This window comes from Protopterus annectens, chromosome 2.part0, assembly GCF_019279795.1.
Source record: "Protopterus annectens isolate FY-2018-M chromosome 2.part0, PAN1.0, whole genome shotgun sequence".
Taxonomy (NCBI): domain Eukaryota; kingdom Metazoa; phylum Chordata; order Ceratodontiformes; family Protopteridae; genus Protopterus; species Protopterus annectens.
The window spans coordinates 1,286,849,473-1,286,868,812 of NC_056728.1; positions in this window are offsets into that span (position 1 = coordinate 1,286,849,473).

Here is a 19,340-nt window from a genome sequence, read left to right on the forward strand (position 1 = left end):
TAATCAGGTTGTTAGTTGTTGTCTACACCATTCACAGTAGTTGAGTGCCTCACACCCTCCTCAGGGTAAGGCTATGCCACCAGCATTGGCACACACATGTTACTTAGGTGAGGATCACAGTAGAGTGGGGAGAGGGACATACACCCTGATGTTAGCATGTTCAATGCCATCTACATTGCAGACTACATATATATCACTGTGTGGTTGTGCCTATGCTGTCTTGGTGGGATTACATGTGCAACAGATGTGTTACCTGCACAGGGACATACCTCCATGTGTACAGACTTGTACCTGTACTGCATTTTAACCAAAGGCACTGTGTGTTGTACCCAGCCATGGCATGTGTACCACCCACTACACTTACTGGTGTCCACTCAAGAAGGCCTGCTGACACCACTACACCCATCAGCCATGTGGCACATGGACGAACACAACACAATCTGAACAGATACTGGTGACGACAATACAACATTGTTAATTAAAGCTAGGATGCATCATGACTGCACAGCTACGCCTTCCAAGATATTAGTATTTCATTTTACTACTGACAACATGCTACACATCATTCCATTGCTACACTGTTGTACAGTCACATTGTGCATCAGAACCATGCTAACCTGTCCCTCTTTCGATGTTATGGATATCAGGCAGTGGCACAGGTATCATCGTATGCACAGAGTGTGTTGTTGGTTTCACAGAGGCCTAGGCCAAGCCATACAATTGACAACTTGTGTGTGTGTGCGGGCTGAGTACTGTTATGGGCCACTGGTGATGTTGTGTGTGCAGGTATGTGGTTGCCCTAGGTTTGTTGTTTATGTTTGTGTTTCTGCATGCACACAGTTCCTCCATGTGGCTGCCCTGTACAGGGAATTGTGGGACAGCTGCAGACTGTACCTGGCAATGTTTGCAGTTCACCATCTCTGGCCACGGACATGGGACCTGTGCCTGGCAGGGGTGCTACAGGCAGTATCAGGTACAGAACCAGACCGAGTACTGTCCCATGAGTTTAACAGGCATCCACTGGATCCAGGTCCCTCCTGGGACTGGTCAGGGCCATGTGCACATGGTCTGCTCTGACAGGTTGTGGACTGACCCCTCCCACAGTGCTGGGGCTGGTTCTGCCACTATGGGAGAGGCTGTGACTGTTCGGATGTCCAAGGCGACCTCCAACTGCTGGTGTTGCTGGCATACGTCCATGTGGCCATCGCAACCATCCCACCCTGTCCTGATGCATGGACATGACATTTTGGATGAGTTCCAATGTCTCACCCCACCATCTATCCATGACCTTGGTGTAATTACGGATGGCACCTGCTAAGTCATGGATGCTGTCAGTTACAGAGGTGTGATGAGCCTTCTGTGCCCTTAGACCCTGCCTAGTGTACCGTTCCATTTGTGCCTGTGCCATCATGACAGTCTGGAACATGCATGTGGTTAAAATAGGGGTTGCACGTCTGCCAGGTGCGTGATGACCAGCAATGCTCCTATGAGCACCCCTGCACATCTGCCTATGTGATACCCCACCAGACATCTGGCTATGGCTGCTGTGTCCTTACACATGTGCCATAAATACCACATTGTCCTGGGCCATGCCAACCATAGGTTGTCCCTCAGCTAGGGCCAATGGTGATGAGGTGTGTAGAGGCAGTGTGACAGTGTGTGTGGATGGTGTGGATATGTGTGGCTTGTCAATTGGTGGCCCAGCTGCAGCCCCTGATGACCCTTCCTGTGCCTCAACACACCTATCTTCATGGTGACTGTCTGTATCAGTGTCATCAGATTCCCTATGGGGGGAACCCAGCCCCACCTCACCACCTGTGAGGGGAAAACAGGGAACAGACTGTAAGACCTGTACAACACTGCTGAACAGTAAATATACACACACATGCACACACATGTGTACAGACATGGCCACACACACAGACATACACAAATGCAGTCGACATACATGGTAACCCATACACTATACCAGAGAGCACCTACAGACAGCTCCAGCAACCCCATAACACACGCAATAGCAGGCGATGGTGCAGTACAGTATCACACACATACCTGTAATTACACACATGTCAGCATGCAGGGCATGTGGGGCTGAACAGCATGCAGTGCAACTGCAGTCAATCCCCATTACCAACATTATACATGGCTGTGATGCATGGCTTCTGTTTGTAGGTGATGGCCCTCCCCCTGGAACCCACTGCCCTCATGTCCACAGCATTGCTGCGCATCAGTTCAGCACCCTGGCATGTACTGTGCACCATATCTTATGGGTGTGCACACCATTGCAGGATGTGTCTCTTTGTGTCAAGTGTGTTTCCACTGCTGCTCACAGCCTCGGTGGGTTCCTGGATCATGTGTGGACACGTGTTTAGTGACTGCTTGATGTGTATTCACATAAGTCATCATTAGTGGTGCATGTATGAGTGGTAGATTACCATTAGACCAACCACAGAGATATTTTACTGTACCTATGGTGAGTGTGGAGACCATTATTGACCATGATTGGGCCCTGTCTGATGTTGCCTGTGGTACACAGAGGTTCATAGGTGAGTACTGTTCTATTTGTCCTGGGGCCTACATAAGCCTAGCCACAGGGGTCCCTGCCATGCACCACCCACTGATGTTATTCCCCTGTGACCCTCTCAGGCTGTGGCACACACATGCTACCCAGGATGTATTCCCCATTCCCCATCCAATTGCCAAATGTTTCTGTCAAGAGGGCCAATGAGTAGCATTGCCTGACATGTATGGGTAGTCCATTCCAGAGTGTGGTGATTCCCCAGGACAGGGCCCTATCCTTCCAGTATGGTCTGTGTAATGTGTTGATTAGGTTTAGGACCCTGGAGCATGTGTTAGCAGAGGAAGTGGGATGTTGTTATATGTAGCATGTTCAACTGCTCTGTGTATGACATAACTGTGTATGTTGGGCAGATGTCAGCTGTGCCTGGGCAATGTGCACTGGAGTGTAGCCACAGATGTCTGAGATGGACTGCGTATTGCATGTGTTTGAGGCTGGTAATCCCATTAGTGAGGTGTGTGCTGTGTCAGTGCACATGTACAAGCATGCATTATGGGTAGGTGTGTTAGATGTGTGCATGGCCTACACCTTAGCTATGACATGCACAGTGAATTGCCAAGCATAACCTTAAACCATACTCACCAACATCCAGCCGCTGCCTTGTTGGTATCCCAGAGATACCTAAAATGACATGGGATAGAGTTGATGTCAGTGGCCACAGCTGTGGCATTGCTACAGGGTGGATGCAATATTATAGTACAAAAACAGCTGAAGTCCACAGCACTACAATTTATGTATTACTGCTTATAGGTACTACAAAGCAACATACCCCATATCTCACACATGCATGGTCTACCTGTACAGATGCAAACAATACAGTAGTCTACTGATATGCCCTGGAACCTTACCTGCATGTTCAATGTGTGGTTTGTGAGTAGCACCCACCTCCATGATCGTATAGGTCTGGAGCTCTTGCGGGTGGGCAGGTTTTACCAGGCTGATGAGCAGCTCCTCCACTCTGGTGAGGGGGGAATGGATGTTATGCCCCCCCATTGCAAGGGGGTCACCCCGCACAGCAGCGGCACGACGTTGTACTTTACGGAGCAGGTCACTACAATGGTGGCAGACCTGCTCATAGGTTCAGCTGTGCAACCTCACCTCATTCACCCTGCAGACAACATCAGTCCACATGGCTGCTCTCTCCTGCTGGTCCATGCTTGTCAATGAGTTGTATGCAGGGTTTCTCGGGTGTGCTATACTCCCTGAAAGACATAATGATGGAAATATGTCTGAGCAACTCATATGCAAGTTTACCATAATACAATAAACATATCAGTCTCCTGCCACCATATCAGCTCCAACATAATGTTCACACTACGCTACTGGTATGTGTCCTGTATGTGTACCATTGGGCCATATATTGTATTGTACAACATGTTCTACTGTGTGGTTATAGATATGCTCCCTGTGGGGACACTAGAGTTGCAGGGCTGTTACAGGGTATTTCATCTGTATGCCATTGTCACTGCCACTATGTTTCCACATATGCATGTGGTAGGCCTGCTATGTGATTGCTACGCATCTGCCATTCTGTAGTATTGGGGATATCTATGCATGTTGTTGGACATGTTCTGGGATTGTGTGGACTATTACAGCCCACATATGTTCCATGACAGTTACACACCAGTATGTGTAGGGGTTATTTGCCAGCAGGAACACCACTCCAACCTAATGTGTACATGTTACCAGTCCACATCACATCCATGACCCACCATGGAACCTCATTTCCTACTGTTCCATCACTACCTTCATGTGGAACCACCTCAAGGGATGCTGTCTCCCCCATGGAGCACACACAGACATGTGTCTGTCACCCAGGTAGCTCATGGATATTGGGCATAGGGAGGTCCACAGTGACATGAGGTATGTGCTACATCACCTGGAGGCATGCAGTACATATACACAAGGTTTGGCATGCATATCCCTCCTGCCCAGCACACAGCCCAGGCACCTTTATGTCCAAGTAGATGCTCTTGTGACTGTCTATGGGTGGGCACCATGTTCCCTTTGTTCTCATGTGGGGGCTCAATGGCCTCCACATTCCAAATGTAACTACCCATCCACAGTGTTTAACCACCACGTGTGTCAAATACCAGCCCTGTATGCGGTCTTGTTTGTGACCCAGCCAGACCTACATACCAATATGTGCCTAATAACCTTCACCACCATATATACCTCACCATCCCATACAATTACGATGTGTTACCAACATGGGTTAACCACCTAACTCCACACTCCATCTTGCAGCCATGTACTGGTATGTAGATATGTTGTGTATTGATGTGTGATGTTCTCTCACACGTCATGGCAGGGAAAATGTATTTATATGTATATATATTTTTATCTCTCTCTCTCTCTCTATATATATATATATATATATATATGAATGCATATATACATATGTGCATATATGTGTAGATATCATTTTGTGTTGTTTATATACCTATATAAATGTATAACTGTCTGAGGTTCTGTACACATACACAGCTGTGAATATATATCACACATATATGTATCTGTATGTGGGGTGCGTACGAACATCTGGACCGCACTCATGTACCATCTTTCTGTTCTGCCTTGCTGCAACACAGACAGGTGTCACATATGAACACAGACTAACACTATGGGGGTATATATGGTGATAAACTTTAGATAAGCATATTATACTGCTATGGCAGTGTGGGCATGCTATGCTACATTTTAACATGACTGTTCTGCAGGTGGTGTGGTCTCTCGCCCATATATATCATTCAGTGTGATAGTGAGGTGTTAGGTTAAGCAATGATATGTACAAGATATTGTGACATTGACACAAGTGCTAATTTTCCCCCTAGGGCTTGACCACAGGGTGTAATTGGGGGATGCTGAACTACATCTATAATTGTTGATTGTTACGTATCCTGAAGGCAAATCCTGTTCCTACTGTTGTACTAATTGAAGGTCTTGGCCTAGACAGCATAGTACGGTATATATAGACATTGCTTGCATCTACTGTTTTGTGTGGGCCTTGCATTGATGACTGATTACATATTTCAAACCTTATGTGGTGTCAGTACTGGCATACATTATTGTATAGTACAGAAATAAAGGTTATCTATGTATGCATAACTGTGTGTCGTGTCATGTCCTTTGATTTGTGGGTGGATATATGTTTAATGTCAGTAATCTCATTTGTGGGAATGGCTGCCACACTACACATTTCACAGGTGGCAGTTAAAGGGCTTGTGGCTGAGGGATATACTTTGCACACAGTACTTCCACACTACTTCTACATATGTATGGCTACTAATACCTTTTGTATGTGTATGTACCTCTATATATATATATAAATATATATATATATATATATATATATATATATATATATATATATATATATATATATATATATATATATATATATATATATATATATATATATATATATATATATATATATGTACATATATATGTATGTATCTATAGATATATGCATCTGTATATATATATGTATATATATATATATATATATATATATATATATATATATATATATATATATATATATATATATATATATATTTATAGATATGAACATATGTATGTATCTATATACAATCACTGTTATATGATTATTTGTGAGTCATACATTAATATATATGTACATATAGCTGTCTATCTGTCTACATTTGCAGATATATCTATTCATATGTCCATGCATGTTCGGATCATATTTTGGCCTGTTCCTCATTCACTTGGCAATTGTCATGGATGATCGCAGCATTAAAGTCCGTAACTAGTGGCAACACTTTTGTGTTTCAGACTTCATCTCCTTCTACATATGTGTTCCAATACATATAACTGTGTAACTAACAACATTTTAAGTGTAACAGAGCATTAGTTGACATATTTGCCTATTTGTACCCACAGTGTGGCATACATTGTCCAGACTTCTTGCATTAACAGATTATGTGGTGTGATAATAATACATTTCCTGTACCGTTGGCTGACTGTGCTTCAGGATATGTTTGTGAAAACTTCAAGTTATGTATATCTGCCATGGTTTAGTGGTAAATCACTTTGTATATTGAGTGCAGGGTCCTGGGTTTGACCCTTGGAGAGGCAGTTTATTTTGTTGCTGAGCAGAACATGGGATGTTGGCTACAGAGTGACTGAGGCACTCTTAAGCAGTTGTAAGCAAGGTTGAGTAGGTTTGCGTGGAACTAAGCAATGAAAGCACAGGTTAAGCAATTCAGCAGGTAACTGAGTATAAGAAACAGTAACCAGACTTTAGCAGTGCTTACCCCCACACAAACACACTTAGACACACTTACTACTGCTTATTTGTGCTTAAACCTGCTTACTACTGCCAAAATTCATTATGACAGACACTTCACATGTGCATTTCATGCAGTACTCCAGTTTACATTTAAATGTTATCATGTTGGTTTTATGGCAAAAAGATGTATAAATATGTTTATATACAGATTTCACATGGAAAATGATATGTGCTGCAGTGGGAGTCAAACCGGGAATGCCTGTTCGTTAGGCGGGTATCTAACCACTACACTATGCTGTGCTGCTTCATTTGCATATATACCCATATACCCATGGATCCTAGTTCCCCAAACACCCACCCCAACACTTCACTGACACATCAGTCGTTCATTCTCCAGGTGGAAACATGGTGTATCCACAACACTACACATTCGCCACTCCCTACTCCTCTAGATCCATCCCATGGGTTGACTCAATCCAAGTATCTTCAGACATCCCAACCTTTGAGTCCACAAACACTTGTGAAATGAGTGACCAAGATGACACTATTCCCAATTTTTGGGTTGTCCCACCTGGGACACATGTTTTTATTTCAAGATTAGACTCTATACTTCATTACTTCGTTGCTCCAGTTAACAAGATACTAAAATAAATTAATAACTAAAACTATGTGATAACGCACACGTTACACATGTAAACCAATGATGTACGAGTTTGGCAATGCTATATTACAAATAAGACCGGTTTAGTGATTGGCGTTGACATAGCCGGCAAATCACAGGAACGATTCAAATATTTCATAATGGGAAAGTCCTCACATTTTATTTTTTTGAGAACAGCACTAACTTCGAAACTAAATACACAACTCTGAATTATTGCAGATTCGTCCCTTCCCTCTATCTTCTCTTAACTCTAATACTATAGTACTGCAATATACAATGGAAAAAAAGAACAGCTTACTTTGCCTTGGAATTTTATATCCCAGCAAAATCATGAAAATGTTGCAAAGAAATATATATATATATATATATATATATATATATATATATATATATATATATATATATGACAAGCATTTCAGGACAGTCTAAGTAAGTAAGGCTTGCACTGTTACAAAGGCCATGCATTTTGCATGAAATTGAGTCGGGATATATAAGCCACAGTGCAGGGAAGGGGGTCACCATCTTTTCTGTAATGGACTATGGATAAATGTTTATTTAACATCTGTTAACTGAGTATGCAGACTGTTCCAACAAGTTAGGACTCCATTCAGTCATGCTTGAGCCTTAGAGGCCAAACAACACAACTAAACATACATGAGAATCATAACTCTCAACCTCTTAATGTAAGAAGTCTAGCCAAAGCCAAACATAATTGGGTGTGGGGGGGAGTCAAAGACTGGGACATACTGGGATCAGTTCAATAGCTCTGTTTGACAGAGGCCCAGTAAATTGATCAATGGGGTGGCATGAGACGATACACCTTGGCTAGGCTTATAAATGCCCTTTGGCAGATAGCCTAGTACCTTCCTATGAACCTATTACATTTATGGTTATGCACAACCTATTATTCTATCTACTGTCGAGATTTGTAGGGACACTTTCATGTTATTTATGTCTGCAAAAGGAATGAATGTGGTACAGGGAATGTACTTCTACATATAGATGCACGTATGTGTGTATGCATATATATAACAAACTCGCTGACCTCCACAAGGTGGTCCAATTAGAACCAGGCCATTCAACCCTGATACGCATGGATCCATATATCATACCCATAGTTTCTCCACCCCACTCGAGTTCCACATACACACAAACCATCCATTTTCCAGTTGCTATCCCAGCCATAACACACCTCCACACATTGCCCTCTCCCTAGTGCTAGGGACCCTACATGTATGTTGTCTCCATCCATGTATCATCAGGCTCTCCCAACCTTTTAGTCCTTGAACATACCTGCGCTGGATTGTGTAATGGTTGGAAGTCCAAACAACCCGCACTTTTTGGGTAGTCTCACCAGGGACTACTCTGTAATTGTTTGTAAGGCAGACTTAGCAGGTGGACAGTGTTATTATATATTGCTGTATATAAATGTCTAACGACATATGGATGTACGGGTGTCTGTATATGTATATATCTATATGTGGGTATTTAATTATATTCTGTCTCTATGTACACATTTGTACTACAGAGAGGGGAAGGTTTCACTCCATGTAGATATGGGTATGTATACACACACACCTCTACAGATGCACATCTACATCTGGTTATTCCATTCTTTGCCATGTACAATAGACTGTGCTGCAATGGGACCCATAGCGGGAGTGGCTGTCCGTTGGGCGGTGGGCCTGCCCAATGCACACTATTGCTTACATCCCTGGGGCGGTCCACATAGACCCACTCCAGCCAACACCTGCTCATCTAGGCCCATAATTTCATACCCATAGTTCCCAATCTGCACATCATCTTCAGCACTCTTCCTTACTCTAGTGCAGGTCACATCTGGCCACACTTGTACACTGTATCCACTCCCCACTTCTCAGGACACATCATGTATGTTGTCTCACCCCATGGATCATCAGGCTTCCCCTACCTTGTACACTGGGAACATGCGTGGCCTGCTGTTCGACATCGGTGTAATGGCAGGAAACCAAAAAATGTTTGAATTTTTGGGTGTCCCACAAGGGACATGAATGTCTTTGTTTCACGATTAGACTTGGAGGGTTTCTCCCACTGGTAGTATCCTGCCTGTAGTCCTGGAAGCAGTGGTGTGTATACTTTTATTGTGTGTCTGTATGTTCCACCGGTCTATCTGGGGGGGGGGGGGTGTTGATGCTACATGTTACACATTTGTTGATTGGACCCCTCACCCCCATTTGCACAGCATGGGAACATATGTAATTCGTAACTGCTGTATTATATCCTAGCTATATACATGTGTATATATTTATATGTGCGTATGTATAAGTATTCTGTCTCTGTATGTATACATTTGTACTACGGAGAAGGAGAGGTATATCTCATTGTAGCTATGGGTAGATATACACACATACCTCTGCATATATATACATCTACATCTGGTTATTCCGTTCTTTGCCATGTAGATTAGACTTTGCTGCAGTGGGACTCGTATTAGGTGTGGCTGCTCGTTGGGTGATGCTTCTGCTCAATGAAAACTTTTGCTTACATCCCTGGGGCTGTCTGTATAGACCCACATCAGCCAACACCTGCACACCTAGACCCATAACTAGCTACCCATAGTTCCCCCACGCGCACCTCCTCTACAGCACCCATCCTTAATCTGGGTGCAGGTCGGGTCTGAACACACCGCTACACACTGCCCACTCTCCACTTCATGGGACCCATGTTGTATGTTGTCTCGACCCATAGGTGATCAGGCTTTCCCACCCTTGTATTCCAGGTATGTACACACCCTGGCCAGAATGTTCATTGCATCGGCTTTCTTCCGTGATATGTCAAATTTTGGGTCTTCCCACAAGGGACGCTCCTGTCTGTGTTCCAAGATTAGATTTCACAGGTGCACTGTGTACCCCCCCCCCCCGGTTGTATCCTGCCTGTGGTATGGGGAGCAGTGGACTATTTACATTGTTTGTGGGTTTGTGTGTATGTTTCCTCTGTCCGGCTGGGGCGGGGGGAAGGTCAGGCTACGTGTCACATGTTTCTTGCTTGGGCCCTTCACTTCCACTGGCATAGCCTGTGAACATATGTCATTCTTGTGTGCTGTTTCATATCATAACTGTATATCTGCGTATATCTATACACACACACACACACACATATATATATATATATATATATATATATATATATATATATATATATATATATATATATATATATATATATATATATATATATATATATATATATGTGGGTGTATGGGATGTATGGCCTTAATCTTGTTTATTGGTGGCTTAGTGGTTAACTACTGTGACTATAGTGTACAGGGTCCTGGGTTTGAGCCTTGCTGATGCAGTTTATTTTGTTGCTGGGAGGAACTTGGGCCATTGGATCTAGAGTGATTAAGGTACTTTACAGTGGTTGTAAGTGGGTTTGCAAGACGGTAAGCAGTGCTAATCTCCGATTACAGTTTCTTACACTCATTAGCTTCTACTTTGCTTACTCTGTGTGGGCAATGCTTACCCCCATGCAAGCGCACTTGGACACACTTACCGCTGCTTATTTGTGCTTAAACCTGCTTACATGTGCCTTATTCATTATGACACTAACACTTCACATGTGCATTTCATGCAGTACTCCAGTTAATATTTAATTGTTATTCTGTAGGTTATATGGCAAAATGATGTAAAATTATGTTCATATACAGATTTCCCGTGGAAAATGATTTGTGCTGCAGTAGGACTCGTACCGGGAATGCCCATTTGTTAGGTGGATGCTCTAACCACTCCACTATTGCTGTGTTGATTCATTTGCATATATATTCCTTGTTATCCTCTTCAACCTTTTCAGCTGGTTTAACCGTAGCTAGGCGATGGGCAAACCCGCGCACCTATGGTTAGCTGTACTTGGGGTTTTAAAACATATTAATAATAGGGTTTCTTCATTTTATTTGACTGTACTGTTGCTGTTGAACACATGAGGACTGTTGGTGGGGATATGCACACACTTGTGAGCTATCTCTCTCATTTATTTACACATTATTCTGTTCTACTTTGCAGGGGAGTGTTTATTGTGAGAGCTCTTCTCTCCTACATGCCCCCTGCACTCGTCCACGCTGCATGTAGCATTTGGACTTCAGGCAGCGTGCCTTCATTAATATGCATGGCACGCTACCATCCTCCTCTTCAACTGCCGCTTCCGTGCAGGACTATATTAGTCCTGCATGGAAGATTAGTAAATCCGGGGGATAGCCTTCTTTACACATTATAACAACCCCCTGCCCTTATAGGGTGTCATCATCCTCACATTTTTTGTTATAACATAGCTATTTAAGAAAATCAAACTCAACATTAGAAAGGTTAAAAACAGTTTTTAAGTCGTTGTTTTGGATTAAAACTCTAAAGTCAAACTGACACAGCTTTTCATACAAAATTACTGGAAGTGAAAGGGGGGAATTAAAAAGACTCATTCTGTGCAGCTCATTTGATACATAATCTATGTATTTGCTATTAAACAGTAATTTTAAGTTAATTTTCCTAAGAAATAACTTTAAATCGATGACCACATATTCAATTTTAGATTTAGCAGAAGCAACAACATTTTACCTTTACTGAATCTATTGGTATACACACACTGCCAAAAGGTTCAACAGTGAAATTAAAAATGTTAAACTCACATTGCGAATTACACACTACACTGGGGCCTCCTTCCTCAAGAAACGACATGTCTGTGATGGAAAAAATAGAACAATTTAATTCCTCCTTCTGCTGTAACCTTGCCTGGGTTTGTTCTGTCGGTACTGGAATCCCAAACCCATCCAGCATTGATTTTACTGCCCCTGCTGCTGATTCACTTGATTCCTTAACCTCTCAGACCATCTTAAAAGGACCTGCTCGACAGGAGGAAATTCATCCACCACATCGTCAATGCATTCCTGAACCAGGTTATGATGACCTGGTTAATCGTGTATATTGTCCCCTTTAAAATTAGGTAATGGGTAAGCTGTACCCTTTTGGTATTCAAGTCTGTCCCTTTCAAACTTCTTTATCTTGCATGCCTTAACATCCATGGCAATCTTGTCAATACTACTGAAAGTCCCTTTATATTGTTAAAAATAATTAAAAAAAAACAAGTTGTTAGTAATAACATGGTCCAATTCAGTGGCTTCAGTGACCAGTGTGTCAATGTTTTTTTTATTGTGTTTAATTGAGAGCTCCATTAGCTCACAACCCTGGGGATCGAATATATTGACAAGACCTTTTTGCAGGGTAGATCTGGGTACCATTCCTGAAGGAAACTTCCAAATCCTGAAACCTTTCCATACCTTTCTAGCTTTAATACATTCAGTAAAATAACTGTTTTCTATCTGCAGTTTCCTACATTTTAAAAGTTTGTTTTCAAGGCTCCCAAGAGATTCCCACAAAGTCCCAAACTCAGTCGGTGTAGGACTAGTAAAGTTCATGGTCTGTTTGAGCCAGGAAAGCACATTAATCCTGTTGAGTTGTGCCATTAGTCAAACTGTTTGCCCTCGTGGCTACTAGACATGGGTCCATGGAATTAAAATTCGCAATCTGTATGCCTTCTCCCAGTGGAATAGAAAAAGAAGGGGTACTACTAATAAAATCTTCCACTCTCAGTCATGCTGAAAGATTGGTCTCCTGTTGGTTCAACTGCTGGACAAGCTGAGTCAATAATCTGAGACTGGCCATGACATATTCCAAATGAATTATCCATCGAAGGCATTGGCAACATCCCAGTCCAATGAAGACATAACTGACAAATACACAAAACCAAGAACTACACAGTGACTACTGATACCAAATAATTATCCAAACTCTGGTATTTACAAATGGACACAACAGAGGTACTATATACAAAACAGTTTTATTATAAACCAAAAGTATTGAGTGCTTTCATCTGGTTATAGCAGATACATCCTTAGAATCAACTGAAACAATTCTATCAAAGTTTTAAATCTCTTGTTAAAGAAGTCACATAGACATAGCAGCCAATCATTTACACACATTTAAACAGGACTCAGCATTCCAAATTGAATAAAAACTAAATACATATTTAGAAATGAAACAATGAATTAGTAAATAAATAAATATCAAACACATAAAAATACAGTTATACAACATATTAAAATATGGTAAAAAGAAGTAAAAATTAGAGTGATGTTCATACCATATAAGACCGAAGTCTCAAAATATTTCTTATAGTAAGGCTTTCATTAAGTCCCGGAAAGTTGGGTGCATTGAGCTTAATCTGCCACTTTAACTCTTAAGCGTCTATTAATTCACCCCATGGTCCCCAAATTAGGTTTACTCTTTAGTTTCTATTTAGTCACCCAGAAGTCCTTTGACACAGTATCTAACCCCCGCCAAAAAATGAAACTATGAGTAGAATGGTCTGCAATGTGTTTATATAGAGAGTTATTCTTGTTCTTATTTTTAATACCATGCATGTGTTCATAAATGCAATCCCAAAGCCTTTTATGCATCTTCCCTACCTACAAACATTGCTGGCACAGGGCTAAATAAATAACCCCACTAGATAACTTGTACAGCAAAAAGTTGTCCTGACTCAATATTTGTTCACTAAAACAGTGTCATAAATAAATTTACACGGTGGGCTAAACCTGCATATAAAAGTACCTATCTTTGTTTTTTGTAGAACATATAGACACATATGCATTAGATTCCAAATAAGTTTTGATTGATCTGCCTTTCTATAAACTACATGAGGTATATTTCCAAATTGATCAATAAGGCCCTCAAAACAGGAAAAAATACTCCAATTCCTGTTAAGGTTTCCCATAATGTTCTTATGATCTACCATATAGGTGGAAGAAAAGGAAAAAGCTAACCCCTGACAAAACCCTGCTCAACCATATAGTACCCAAAAACACTAACTCTAACCTCAAAACAAAACACAAACTAATATAATGCACCAAGTTCAAAAATATGGAAAAAAGTTATGCAATCTATAATTTCTACTTCAGTAGTAGAAAAAGTAGGCAAATTAAACACAGAAGAAACCAAAGTATACACCATCAACCACCAAATATGGGATCTCACACAAAATCAAACTCAAAACAAACATGTCAATTGAAGAATAAAAACTACAGCATTAAGAATAATAATTTGAAAATGACAAATATCTGCTTGAAGTAATTTAAACATTGATCTTTTAAAAAAATGAAATTCCTTTTTCATGAGATGAAATGTGTAAATAATATCCAGAATGTTTAAATGCATTTTCCAGTCAATATGCTGATTTCATTCTAATGTTCTACTCCATCAAGATATTTTGAAAATTAAATCAAATTTTAGGAATGGATAATCCCATAATATAAGTTATCAATATCATGCATAAAAATATAGGAAGAAAAGAAATGCATCTTTTGGGGTATTTAGTTCTCTGTCCTAAAATACCAAAATCCATGAAAATCCTATTTTTTTTTCAGTTCTCTGCAAGTGCAAATTTGAGATTTACCAGTATTTTGTCCAATAAAAATAGAAAATCAGTGTCACTGGTCATTAGTAAATTACTATTACAGAGTAATTTCAGTGGATACACTGAGAGCTACATAGAGTACCCTTATCAGTGGGATGTTTATACTCATGGAGTTAAAAAAAATGATTAAGGAGGAAGTAAATAACAGATGAGCACAGAAGTAATATAAATTATTTTAGATTAATTGCTTAGGAAGCATCATTTGGCATTGTAGTACTTTTTCTATTGCAGTTCTATTCTTTTGTGGATTTCATTATGGAGAAGAAATGAATCAGACCGAACAGATGGTTAGTGAAATAATGTTATTTATTCTGTCGTAATGAGTATTATCATGAAATACATGGACTGACATATTTTGCTTTGGTTTGCATTTTATCACGGTGGAAAACCAACATAAAGCAAGTTTGTGTGAAAACAAGGATTTCACAATGTATTGCTGTATTAAAAAAGTTCAGGTGTTGTTATAAACAAAAAGCATTTGGAGTGAAGCTATGACAGAATGTGAGATAAACCATTTTAAAATGTGTGAAGAATGTTATCCTCGTACTATTAAATACCCAGTTGGGGGGGTCTTGACGGCAAGTGTGGCATTTGTTGCCTAATAAAGTGGCACAGAAGAAACATACAGTATTAAATGATAATAAAAAAGACAGGACACATATACAAACACCACTGTGTGCTTAAAGCCCTGTTTTAGGAAAGCTGATTGGTCAGTGCTCCAAAATGGACCTTTAATATTTTGCATTGTTCTTTAGAGTAACAGAGACATAACAAACAATATTTTCAATTTCTGGAAGACAACAAGTGGCATTGAAGTAGTTTTCCCACTGAAACTGTGACACTGTATCTTGCAGTTAATTCTATATTAAAAGAACAAAAGCATGCAGATAGGATACACACTGTTAGCAACATTATACTGTTCTCCAATAATAACCAGCATTTAGAAATGGAAACAGATGATCCACTGTGGCGACCCCTAACAGAAATAGCCAAAAGAAGAAGGAGATTAAGAAATAACATTCAAACAAAAATAGCATGGTAACCATGTGACAAGATCAACATGTAACATTAAAAATGTATTCAAAAACTATTATTTGACACTTGTTGTCTTTTTTCGTCTTTTCCCGGTTAGGGGTCGCCACAGGAGAACTCTGGTCCGCTAATGATTGGCAGTAGATTTTTGTGCTCAGGTGCCAGCTCAACGCCCGACCTTTAACAAAGGCACACCCATTCACGCATGTCTTTTGAATACCACTCGACCATGGGGAGGACATGCAGACTCCACACAGAAGGCGCTTCAGCCGAGAATCAAATGGGAGAACCTCTTGCTGTGAGGCAACAATGCTACTGCTGCACCACCGCGGCCTACATATATATATATATATATATATATATATATATATATATATATATGTGTGTGTGTGTGTGTGTATATATATATATATATATATATATATATATATATATATATATATATACATACACACATATTGCTCTATATATATATATATATATATATATATATATATATATATATATATATATATGTAAAATCCATGTGGGTGTATGGGATGTATGGCCTTAATCTCGCTTATCTCTTACTATGATGGCTTAGTGGTTAACTACTGTGACTACAGGGTCATGGGTTTGAGCCTTGCCGAGGCAGTTTATTTTGTTGCTGGGCGGAACTTGGGCCATTGGATCCAGAGTGATTAAGGAACTTTACAGTGGTTGCAAGCGGGTTTGCACAACGGTAAGCACTGCTAACCTCCGGTTACAGTTTCTTACATTCATTAACTTCTACTTTGCTTACTCTGTGTCGGCAATGCTTACCCCTTGTGCAATCACACTTGACACACCGCTTCTTATTTGTGCTTAGACCTGCTTACATGTGCCTTATTCATTATGACACTAACACTTCACATGTGTATTTCATGCAGTACTCCAGTTCACATTTAATTGTTATTCTGTAGGTTATATGGAAAAACGATGTCAAATTATGTTCATATACAGATTTCCCGTGGAAAATTATTTGTGCTGCAGTGGGACTCATACCGGGAAAGCCTGTTCGTTAGGTGGATGCTCTAACCACTCCACTATTGCTGTGATCTTTCATTTGCATATATATTCCTTGTTATCCTCTTCAGCCTTTTCAGCTGCTTTAACTGTAGCTAGGCGATGGGCAAACCCACACAACTATGGTTAGCTGTACTCCGGTTTTAAAACAAATCAATAATAGGGTTTCTTCATTTTATTTGACTGTACTGTTCCTGTTGAACACATGGGGACTGTTGGTGGGGATATGCAGACACTTGTGAGCTGTCTCGCTCATTTATTTACATATTCTTCTGTTCTACTTTGCAGGGGTGTGTTTATTCTGAGAGCTCTGCTCTCAGACACACCCCCTGCACCTGTCCACGCTGTGTGTAGCATTTGGAGTACAGGCAGCTAGCCTTCATTAATATGCATGGCGCGCTGCCGTCCTCCTCTTCAACTGCCGCTTCCGTGCAGGACTAGATTAGTCCTGCACGGAAGATTAGTAATTCTGAGGGATAGTCTTCTTTACACATTATAACAAGCCCTGCCCTTATTGGCTGTCATCACCCTCACATTTTTTGTTGTAACTTAGCTGTTTAAGAAAATCAAACTCAACATTAGAAGGGTTAAAAGTTTTTATGTTGGTGTTTTGGATTAAAACTCTAAAGTCAAACTGACACAGCTTTTCATACAAAATTACTGGAAGTGAAAGGGGGGATTAAAAAGACTAATTCTGTGCAGCTCATTTGATACATAATCAATGTCTTTGCTATTAAACCGTAATTTTAAGTTCATTTTCCTAAAAAATAACTTTAAATCGATGACCACATATTCAATTGTAGATGTAGCAGAAGCGACAAAGGTTTTCCCTTTACTAACTCTATTGGTATACACACACTGCCAAAAGGTTCAAAAGTGAAATTAACAATGTTAAACTCACATTGTGAATTAGACACTACACTGGGGTCTCCTCCATCAAGAACCATGTCTGTGAAGGAAAAAATAGAACAATTTAATTCATCTTTCTGCTGTAACATTGCCTGGGTTTGTTCTGCAGGTATTGGAATCCCAAACCCATCCTGGGTTGATTGTACTACCCCTGCTGCTGATTCACTTGATTTCTTAACCTCTCAGACCATCTTAAAAGGACCTGCTCCACAGGAGGAAATTTATCCACCATGTCGTCGATGCATTCCTGAACCAGGTTATGATGACTTGGTTAATCATGTATATTGTCCCCTTTAAAATTAGGTAATGGGTAAGCTGTACCCTTCTGGTATTCAAGTCTGTCCCTTTCAAACTTCTCTATCTTACATGCCTTAACATCCATGGCAATCTTGTCAATACCACTGAAAATCCCTTTATATTGTTAAAAATAATTAAAAAAAAACAAGTTGTTAGGAATAACATGATCCAATTCAGTGGCTTCATTGACCAGTGTGTCAATGTTTTTTTTATTGTGTTTAATTGAGAGCTCCATTAGCTCACAACCCTGGGGATCGAATATATTGACAAGACCTTTTTGCAGCGTAGATCTGGGTACCATTCCTGAAGGAAACTTCCAAATCCTGAAACCTTTCCATACCTTTCTAGCTTTAATACATTCAATAAAATAACTGTTTTCTACCTGCAATTTCCTACATTTTAAAAGATTGTTTTCAAGGTTCCCAAGAGATTGCCACAAAGTCCCAAACTCTCTCGGTGTAGACTAGTAAAGTTCATGGTCTGTTTGAGCCAGGAAAGCACATTAATCCTGTTGAGTTGTGCCATTAGTCAAACTGTTTGCCCTTGTGGCTACTAGACACGGGTCCATGGAATTAAAATTCGCAATCTGTATGCCTTCTCCCAGTGGGATAGAAAAAGAAGGGGTACTACTAATAAAATCTTCCACTCTCAGTCATGCTGAAAGATTGGTCTCCTGTTGGTTCAACTGCTGGACAAGCTGAGTCAATAATCTGAGACTGGCCATGACATCTTCCAAATGGATTATCCATTGAAGGCATTGGCAATATTCCAGTCCATTGAAGACATAACTGACAAATACACAAAACCAAGAACTACTGATACCAAACAATTATCCAAACTATGGTATATACAAATGAACACACCGGAGGTACTAAATACAAAACAGTTTTATTATAAACCAAAAGTATTGAGTGCTTTCATCTGGTTATAGCAAATACATCCTTAGAATCAACTGAAACAATTCTATCAAAGTTTTAAATCTCTTGCTAAAGAAGTCACATATACATAGCAGCCAATCATTTACAAACATTTAAACAGGACTCAGCATTCCAAATTGAATAAAA